Here is an 11,164-nt window from a genome sequence, read left to right as displayed (position 1 = left end):
GATGTAGGAAAAAGAATCAATTCATTTGGAGTTATATTCAAAGAGTTATAGATAGTCAAAGTTCTGGTCAAATCTGTTATTTAAAATTAAAACAGAAAAAGAAAAACGTTTCGAATATATGTACACGTCGAAAGCGTATTTTGGTTATACGCTTCCACTTACTCCAGCGTGGACGGCGCGCGAGTCACTGACAGTGGGCCCGCCTGGCCCACGGGTCAGGTTTGACTGGTCGACCTCCCTGCTCTTCCTCTGCCCCGAGAGGAGGCGGTACATCCGGCGATCGTCGCCGGCGAACGGCGGTTCTTCGCGGGCATCTGAATGCAGGGATGGATCTGCCACTCCTAGGCGGTCCTCCCAGTGGTTGTAGGGTCGTCGGGGGTGGAGGGAATCGCCGGCGGCGAGCTTCACGGCGGCCGGTGGCTTCAGGAGTTTTGGGCGTTTGAACTACGGTGGTTCCCAGTCGGGTTTGAGTAGCTGGGCGGCTCCGCAAGTCGAAGTGGAGTCATTTGGTGGCGTTGGACGGACGGGAGGGGCTCTGATTGCGGTGAATGCAGCTGGGACGCGGCGGCGGCCGAACCGGCCGGAGTTGGGGAAGACGGCTTTCCCTCGACGATTGCTGGCTGTGGGGGTGCCATGGGGGTGGCCTGAGGTCGCCTGAGTGCTCGGACGAGCTCGGGGCCCTCCTTTTATAGTGCGATGAGGTCGGTTCCGCGGCGGTGGATAAGGCTGCCGGCGACCGACGTTCTGTAGCTTGCAGGGCAACGTGGCGGGGCTGGGGATGGCGGCAGGAGCTAGCGGACGAGCGGGCACTGCTCCAGGGGCGAGCTGGCGAGCGGGAGAGGCTTGGCGGCGCCGACATGAGCAGGGGCTGTCGGGCGGCCGTGGCGGCTAGCTCCTGGCCTGCCGGGGACGTGGCGAGGGCTCTTGGCGTGTTGTGGCGAGAAGGGAGCGAGTGGCGTGGCTCTGCAGAGCGGGCAAGGCCAGGGGCGCGACGCGTCGGCTCGGCACGGCACGTGCAAAACGCATGCCCTGCTCGCGCCCAGAGCATGCACGAAACGTGCTCGACGAAATGCCATGGCATGCTGGGGTTTCCAAACCGCAAGAGGGTTAGCAGGGTGAGGCTATAGGCTAGGGAAACACCATTGGACATGCTGGTTTGGTCAGGGGATCAAGTTCATAGAGCGAACACAAACCCATGTCAAAACTGATCATGCCCATAAGGTGTTTGACAAAATGCTAAGGGCACTTAGGTAGGTCTTGGAGTGGCCAAAAACTCCAGATGGTGGTCTCTTTAGATGAATAAGAGGGTGGTGAGGTTAGTTGGTGGAAAGCACAAACTTGCTAGTGCAAGTTTTGCAGAACTTCAAATCTGGACAGGATGAGAATGGCATCATTTCATGAACCAAAAATGACCCAAAGGGTGCATGCTCCTAGACTTAAGGGTTTTGCAGGGAGGAATACAAGTAGGAAAAAGAATCAAGAGCTAAAGAGCAAGCAAGAATATGGTTGCTGTACAAACCATCATGTTGGACCAGAATGGAGATGAGGTTGTTTCACTCAAAATTTTCAAAGAACAGCACTAGGTTTTTGCATAATGTTGAATCATATGCTACTACCAATATCCCATAATTTTGGTGGAGGCTAGAAAGAAATATTTAGATGGGTTGTAGTGCAAAATTGCACTCTGGACTAGAGAAGAAAAATTGAGTGTAGAGCTCAAAATATTTAATGAATAAAAGATATTTTTGTATACAAGTGATTTAAAAACATCACATGACATCTCCAAATTTTGGTTAGAATTCTAGGTGAATTTATCAAATGGTTGTAGTTCAAATATGGCCATATAACCTTGAAAAACCATTTTTCAAGAAAATAAAGATCAAGCAAATTAATTATGTAATTAGTTATACTGATAAAAGAAAAGTTTTTCTTGAGAGGTTAAACAAGTCCAATAACATATTTGAAAGGTTTTCATTTTAGGGAACAACTCAATGATAATAAGAAAGGAAATGTTTAAAAAAAATCAAAATGGAGTCCAAAAAAAATCAAAGTTTTAATTCCTGGCAAAAAAATATTTAATTTAATAAAACAAGGCCAAAATTTTGGGGTGTCACAAGAGCCATGATTTCTCACGAAATTGGAGCCCCCCTTCTTAGTTTTCTAGCCTAATTTTGCTTGTTCTTGCCCAATTTCGAAAATCCGCACAAAAAGAGCCATACAAATTTTCTTGTCATTTGAAGTTTCTTGTGAGTTTTTGTTGATTTTGATTAGTGGATCTGATGTATAGCAAGTAGATCTCCCCCCTCTTGCGTCCCCATACCCAAATTTTTCTTCCCCCCATCGAATTTGACAAGAAAATCGTGAAATTTCCGCCTACCCCGTGCCCACGGGCTCCCAGCCCCGTGCCCACGGGCCCCCGCATAGTCCCAGGTGACCCTGTGCCCTCGGTACATGTACCGTGTGCACGGGACCCCGTGTCCACGGGCCTTGGACCCCATGCGCACGGCCCTCCTAGAATCAGCCGCGTGCACTTTACGTTTTCGGCCATAACTTCTACTCCCGAACTCCGATTTGGGTGTTCTTTGGCTCGTTGAAAAGCTAGCGACGTGCCCTAGATGCTCATCTTGGTTTTGCCACCATTTGACTCCATCAAATTTTTGCCATTTTTGCATATTTTTCATAGGCCTTACGCCATAACTTTCGCACCACCACATACAACTTACGTAAACTAACCCATTTTGGTTCTTAGTGCATTTGTGGTTGTTTGAGTTGTGATTTGAGTCTCCTAAGGTGTTTCCGCTACTTAGGCACGGTTACATATTCATCCACCACCGGTGACTTGTATCGGTCCATCGACTACATCCACCACGAGCTTCCACATCGACGATGACCATCCATTCTTTGAGACCATCTTCAACCGAAAGCAAGGCCGGTTACACCCGACTTCGTGAAAGGTTAAGTGTGACGAAGGTATCCATTCCGTCATAAAACTTTTCCTTCCTTGCCATTACATCTTGATAGCCCCACCATCTTTGCGAATACCTTCATACCTATTGAGACTAGCTATCCGAGTATTGCCGGGCTTCGCGAAAACTTGTGCACCATGGTGATACGATATCATATTGTTGCATCATTGGATATATCATATAGTGCAATTGCTTGCTCCCGTGCATATCTTGTGATACTTATCTCATGTGTTTGGTTGAGGCTCATTAAGCATAGTGGAAAGGAAGAGGAAAGTCCAAAAAAAGCTTTTAAGCAAGAAAAGAATGATCATAAGCTTATAAGCAAAAGTGAGTTGAGCATGAAAAGAGATACTTGTGCATGAGGATACATGGAATAGGAAACATTTAGCTTGCATACATATAGGTTGGTGCCAAGTGGTGAATCATGCCCAAGTGTGTAATCAAGCTAGTGCTCTCCTAGTGTTTGTGCAACACGATCTTAGTCTTCGTTAGGCAATTTTGCATTGCTCATCTCTATAGTTGCACAAGCCCCATTATCCCACCGTGTGTGTTTCTTTATTGCCCTCCTCTATATTTGTGATCACTTGCTTTGCATTTTGAGTCCTTTGGATTTATTTCAACATTTACAATATCTTAGACTTCAATTTGCATGAAATTTGGGCCACTTGTCCTAACCAAGCCCCTCGATAAGCTTTTACTTGTAGGTGTGAGTGAACAAGTCCGGTACCGATTCCACTATTCTTTCATCTCACATTGAGTGATACGAGATACATCCTCAACATTGAGAAAAGGCAGCTTGGTATTGTTTATCTCATTTCCTACTCACCTTTGCTCGAGTCTTGTGATGGATAGGCAAAGCACATCATCTCCGGTCTACAACCACGACGACGAGTTCGATGCTATGAAGAACTTCATCGACGCCAAGATGGACAAGAAAATGGAGGAGCTCAAGGCCCTCATCAAGAACCGCAAGCGATCTTCCTCATCTTCGAGAAGACGCTCAAGTGCAAAGACTCCCGAACTACCATCTCTGGCGAGTACACAGAAGCATCGACATCGACGTGACCGTGAAGAGCGAGATTCAGGACACGCATTGGCTGCTCTGCCAACCCCGTGCACTCGGGCCATCGACCCCCGTGCACACGGGACCCCGTGCACACGGTCTCCCACACCCCCGTGCACACGGGCTCTACAGAACCGCGACATCAACTACAAGGCTGCAGCTTCTTCAACACATTTGGCATCTTCGCCAAGTGACTTCAAGGCATCTTCGCCTTCGGATGTACGACATCTTCGCCTACTCCACGAGCTTAAGTCCACTACCTCCACGAGATACTTTGACTTCACCGACGATGATGAGTGTCCATTCTTTGGGACTCATTACCCCGAAGAGTACCTCGAGTGGGAGTGCAAGATGGACGACTACCTCAAGCTGCACCAAGTACCCTTCGACGATCAAGTGAAGTGTGCCACAAGGATCTTCCATGACTATGCATCGACATGGTGGCTTCATAGACCTTCAACAAGCTTCACCATGACATGTCCCGCGATGAAGAAAGCAATGAGGCGATAATTTGTGCCTTCCACCTACACGGAACATCTTCAACGCCAATTGGAGAACACCATACAAGGATGCAAGTCCCTCGACAAGTACTTCAAGAACATGAAAGAAGCCTTGCGACGTGCCGGCGTGGACGACCCCATTTGGATGAAGTTCTACTTCATGATGGGATTGAACAACGACATCTCCAAGACTGTCTTCTTCGAGAACTACAAGTCCCTTGACGAAAACTACATTGGTGCTCTCAAGGCGGAGCAAGAACTCATGAAGGCTAACTCTACTCGACCCTGAGCTCACTTCGCACCGACCACGCTACAAGACGATGAGAGTGATGATGTGCCATCTTCGGCCTTCATACACGACGAGAGTGATGATGTGACATCTTCGGCCTTCATCCACGGCAACGACTACGAGACGGTTGAGCATGGACTTTGCCTTCGACCACGGCGACATATGATGACTTGAGTGACTTGTGCCACCATATTGAGAGTGAGAGTGACTTCACCACTAGCCCCATATATGATGAGTTGCCACAACTCCCATGTGAGTAGATCCACAACCCCCACCACTTGAGTGAGATGAGTGACTCCACCATATGTGAGTTTGAGTGCACCTATTTTGAGGGAGTGAGTGAGGCACCACATAGAGAGAGTGAGGTAGTTGATGAGGCATATGAGGCCATTTTGCTTTCTAACAACTTAACCTCTCCCTCTATTATGTCTTATCCTTTGGTGCTAGGTCCCATATATGATGATGCGCCGATCCTCGACGACTCCGTCCTTCCTTTGGACATGATGATGGCCATGGTGGACTATGATGCACCCCCACATGGTTCCATCAAGATGAAGATGATGACCACCATTTGGTCTTCGCCACCTCACCTACACCACTTGAGTGGAATGAACAAGGTAACATAGGTGAAGGTGATGCTCTAGTCCCACTAGTGGACTATCATGACATTGATTGATTGCATGATGTTGATCCCCCTATTGCTATGATTCATGCTAGTATGATTTCCCCATGCAATGATTTACCCATTTATGATGAGTTTGATGATTGCCATGTGGAGTCCATTAGTTGTGATGCCATGTTGCATAGGATCACTTGTGATAATTCTCTTGGTCACATCATGTTTGCCAATCCGCTTGACTTGTCATATGCTATGCATGAGATCAATCATATGTCATATTTGCAATCTCTTCATAGTGACTATGCATATGATATTAAATAAACCCAATTTGCACACATGGCATAGATGACAAGCCTGTGGTTATTGGCATTTGTTTCTCCTGTGATGATATTGACATGCTTCATTTGCATAATTTATCTCATATGCCATGCCATAGCCACCTAGCTTCGGATATGCATTGTTTTGGATGTTGTCCATTTTCTCCATATGATGTTTCCAATATTGCTCATGAGGAGACCCCCATAGTTTCCTCATACATTTTAGGAGATTTTGATTCATCCCATTCATTGCATGATCCCAATACTTGTGTGCACCATATGCTCCCCATGAATAACCATGCTATTGATGTGACATATACTTGTTTGCTCAATTTGTGTCCCCATCGTGTTATACATAACACCTATTCTTTCATGATGGATGACAGGTTTATATACCATGCATCACATTTCTTCGAGCAATGCTTATCTTGTGCTAACTCTCACGTGCACATACACATCATGATGGATGATGTGTACATTTACCACACACACAATTTCTTTCGTTTGTGTCTCTTTTGTGTAGGTACCCATGAACACTCGTCAACCTCAAAAGCCCATGAGTTGACGAAACGAGCTCTAGAGAGCAATGATGACTTGGGATTCCGTGGATTGTCCTTACCACTACTCCCTTCGCGCAAAGACTTTGCGCATCTCTTCTACATGGCCATCACATGGTTATGGGTTATATATCATTTCTCACTTTATGCCCATATTGCCATGTTCATTTGCATGATATTATAATTCCTATACCTTTGCCATGCATTTGTGACCCATGCTTTGCATTACACATGTTTCTAGATTCGCATACTTGTATGTGTATTCGCAAGCTTGGTGGAGATATTGCTTGTTGTTGCCATGTTCCATTTGTGCCCCATGCCTATGATGTTACTATGATCTTGCTTTGTGTTCGTGCTTGCGATATGTCATGTGCATTGCCTATGCCTATGATTTGCTCACATGACATGATTGCCATGATTTCCTCTAGTATGTTGCATCTTCGCACTACTAGCTTGCATGACTTGATTACTATGATTGCTTTCCATGTTGCATCCAATTCTTGGATTACTTGCTCCTATCATATGTTTGGTTGCAACAATGTCACTTCTTCACATACGCCATGTCCCATTGCTTGTCACATGATTGACTTGATTGCCTCACACATATCGAAAAATTACTATTTCCTTTGTGTTGAGTTCCATGATATCTTCACTACACCATATGCACATTATGCTTGGATTGTCTTGCACTTGCCCCATGTGTTTAGACATCTAATTATATTTGGTGTTGTGAATGATTCCTATGCATACCATAGACCGTTTGTTGAGTGCTTTATGCATGCTTGCTTTGACCTTGAGGTAGATGCTTGTTCACTTGTCACACATATTAGCATCTTCACCTCCCATTTGCATGCTTGTTTCCATGCTGTCCTTGAGTGTCCTCAACTTATATGCATAAATTCCATGCCACACTTCTTTGTCAAACCATATGCTATGCTTGATGACAACACTTGTTGGGTGAATCACCTCTTGAATGCTTGGCTTTGCTCTTACGCCAACCACATTTTTTTTCTGAGTGCTTGTTATCTTTGCTCCTTTTGAAGGAATTACAAGACGGTGCGACATTGGAGAGTGCCCATTTGAAACTACAAGATGATGAATGCTTGGTGATCGGCCACTTCTACACGGCAACATCATCTCTTTCCCATGGTGATTTGGATTTCGATCCGAGGTCAGATCTTTCCAAAGGGGGAGGGGATGACGCGGGGCATCCTATGGACATCACCATGTCAAGAGTCCATTTGGCAAGTGACACGTGCCACATCTACTTCATACATACAAAGGTGAATCATCTCCTTTACACGTGTCCACTTGTACCTTTCAAGGATGGTATACTACTTGACCCCTCTCTCTTGTGCATACATAGGTGTGAGCGGAGCTACACATTCATAGAGGAGGAGTCCAAGAAGAAGAGAACATCTACACCATCCAAAAGGGAATCCTGGAAGCGGAGAAGGAAGCGCCAAGAAGAAGGCAGCAGCTCCCAGGCGACCCCGTGCGCATAGGCCCCTCTGACCCCGTGCCCACGGTCCTCCAAGGCTGGCGGTCCTGAAGACCCCGTGCACACGGGCGTGTACCGTGTCCACAGGATCGTCAAGCCCACGGGCCTCCCGGATCCTGTGCGCACGGGCTCATGCATTAGGTCTCTGGATACCCTGTGTGCACGGGCTCCACTTACCCCGTGCACACGGGGACCCCTATGCGTGGCTGTTGGGCTTGGCCCTTGTATCCCCATCTCGTCCCTACTTCCCCCTTCATCCCTTGGACCTATATATACTCCCCTTCCTCCTCCATTTAGACTTAGCTAAGAATAGATCTAGATATTAGAGCTTAGCTCATGTACCTCCCCTTGTGGGATTCCTCTTGAGAGAGAAGACTCCATTGGAGTACAAGACCTCCATTGGAGTACAAGACCTCCATTGGAGAAGATCCCTAGTGGATAAAGCCCCCATCTAGGGAAGGATCTATCTAGATCATCAAGCCCTCATCTCCTTCATAGGATTTGGGATGAACTCTACCATGTATCTTGTTTCCCTTTGATTGTTCATGTACCTTGTGGATCTTGTGTGTTTGTTGGTCTAGTGGATGTGTGATTGGACTTGTTCTTGAGTGTTCCTCTTGTTTTCCCTCTTGTGTTCATCTTGTTCTTGGGGATGCCCCCTCCAATTCGTGAAAGATCTCCACTTAGGGTTCCACCCTACAACATCTTGGTAGCAGAGCTGTCACGACCGGGTTTTCCGGGTATAAATTTCCAGAAAAAGACCGTCGTGCTCATCAGCCCCAGGATTACTGTTAGCTGATGAGGCTCCAACTTGATACAGAAATTCCAAGCAAAATACAAAATATGAAGTACAAGACCATTCTGGCCTGTGAGTACAACAATTGGGTTTCTAGTGGTCGATGGCGGAAGCGGTTTGTGAGTCGTCAGTGTCTATGGGACTCCATTTCCCACAGGAACAGCTGACCAGGTCAACTCCTATCTTCGCGAGGCTGCTATCACCGTTGCTTAGTTTCCGGGGCTGTCATCGCCACACTCCTCTCCAAGCAAAAATCTGGCCAAGACAATAGCCAGGGACAAGCCAGTGAGTACTTTGAATGTACTCGCAAACATTAAGAACACAGGTATAATATAATTGATAATCATGCACTGAAAAATTTCATGATCACATCGTCAGTCATAAATAAAACATCTTTTATGCATGCAAGCAGGTTATTTTCATGCAACATGAATAAGCAGTGATAGAGTGGGAATAAAATGCCGCAGTCGGGCGTCTGAGCGACACCACATAAAGGGCTTTAAAAGAAATGCCATAGTCGGGCGTCTGAGCGACACCACATAAAGGGCTTTAAAAGAGATGCCACAGTCGGGCGTCTGAGCGACACCACATAAAGGGCTTTAAAAGAAATGCCACAATCGGGCGTCTGAGCGACACCACATAAAGGGCTTTAAAAGAAATGCCACAGTCGGGCGTCTGAGCGACACCACATAAAGGGCTTTAAAAGAAATGCCACAGTCGGGTGTCTGAGCGACACCACATAAAGGGCTTTAAAAGAAATGCCACAGTCGGGCGTCTGAGCGACACCACATAAAGGGCTTTTAAAGAATAATAATCACGATGAATATCCAGGAGGTAGAACCGTCCCAGGGATACTCGATAATACAGATAATGCAACGGGTTAGTCCATCACAAAATAATAATCATGGTCCTCACAAGTAACTAGTCGGTATCCAAGTTTGGTTTAACAATATCTCCTCCGAAGACCGACACTAAGACCAACACTTGACCCATCCCAGACTGTAATCCTTAACCATGGACACGGCTATTCGAATAGGTTTAATCTCTGCAGAGGGTGTACTCTTTACCCACAAGTAACGGATTCCTTTAGTCCATCGGGACTAATTCCGTCTATGGCCTTTTAGTTGAAAACACGCCTAACTTGCACACACCAGCTTAACTCATCGGTGTCTGGAATCACCCACGACACTTGTTAAGCAAAACTCTAAGTGGGGAGGCTACAACCTCGCGTAGCATGGGATCAAATTTATATCGCGCGCTCTAAGGGGTGGCCTCCCCTCTCGGTCCCAACCGGAAACACCCATGCCCCCGGACCAGGTGGCCTGCCTACCGGCTACAACCGGTATCTTCCACCATGGCCTCTCTGTACGGTGTGTGCTTGAAAGGGGTTGACGACTTACTGAACCGTACCCTACCTGCGGCAGGGACAAGTGGTAGTAGAAAACAAGTATGGGGGTTACTGGAACAAGACTCGATCTACGGTCGACTCAGGAGGTTTATAAATTCCCTGCATGACATGTATAACAAATATATTTCAACCAACAAAATCACCACTCAATATACCTTACCATGCCATACCGGACATAACCGTCCCGACGGGGACCGGCGACAAGCTCACTCCTACCCAAGGCAGAGGCTTTCCCGGATTCCTTTTCGTCATGCATGCAAGGCACATGAGGATGATTACCATCACAAGTATATTCATTTCCAACAGCAAGGAAATCACTAATATGTATTCATGCAAATGATCATATCACATGAAATAACAAGTTCTCCGATATAAGGTGGTGTTATAAACGTGTCAACTAACACACCAAAAATATTATTCCGGGGTTCAGAATGCTTGCCTTAAAGGTGTGGAGAGGTGGGGTGTTCTCCAAAACTTTTGAAAGTTTTCTTCTATTCCAAAATCCTATTTTCAAAAATATGCAAATAACACATATTTCAAAAACAGTACAAAAAAGTTGTTTGGAAAATTTTCAAATAAATCTTAAAATAAACTAGACAGAGTTTGAGAGATGTAGGAAAAAGAATCAATTCATTTGGAGTTATATTCAAAGAGTTATAGATAGTCAAAGTTCTGGTCAAATCTGTTATTTAAAATTAAAACAGAAAAAGAAAAACGTTTCGAATATATGTACACGTCGAAAGCGTATTTTGGTTATACGCTTCCACTTACTCCAGCGTGGACGGCGCGCGAGTCACTGACAGTGGGCCCGCCTGGCCCACGGGTCAGGTTTGACTGGTCGACCTCCCTGCTCTTCCTCTGCCCCGAGAGGAGGCGGTACATCCGGCGATCGTCGCCGGCGAACGGCGGTTCTTCGCGGGCATCTGAATGCAGGGATGGATCTGCCACTCCTAGGCGGTCCTCCCGGTGGTTGTAGGGTCGTCGGGGGTGGAGGGAATCGCCGGCGGCGAGCTTCACGGCGGCCGGTGGCTTCAGGAGTTTTGGGCGTTTGAACTACGGTGGTTCCCGGTCGGGTTTGAGTAGCTGGGCGGCTCCGCAAGTCGAAGTGGAGTCATTTGGTGGCGTTGGACGGACGGGAGGGGCTCTGA

General features: G+C 46.6%; 1 pseudogene; it reads left to right on the top strand.

The window, feature by feature from the left end:
• The first annotated feature begins 3,810 nt into the window (after positions 1-3,810).
• LOC147959709 (uncharacterized) lies at positions 3,811-6,319 on the top strand (annotated as a pseudogene).
• Positions 6,320-11,164: the final 4,845 nt, after the last annotated feature.

The sequence above is a fragment of the Triticum urartu genome, chromosome 7A, assembly GCF_056163025.1.
Source record: "Triticum urartu cultivar PI428250 chromosome 7A, HENAU_Tu73, whole genome shotgun sequence".
Lineage (NCBI taxonomy): Eukaryota > Viridiplantae > Streptophyta > Magnoliopsida > Poales > Poaceae > Triticum > Triticum urartu.
The sequence above is the reverse complement of the archived record's forward strand: the minus strand, read 5'-3'. Positions and strand labels throughout refer to the sequence as shown.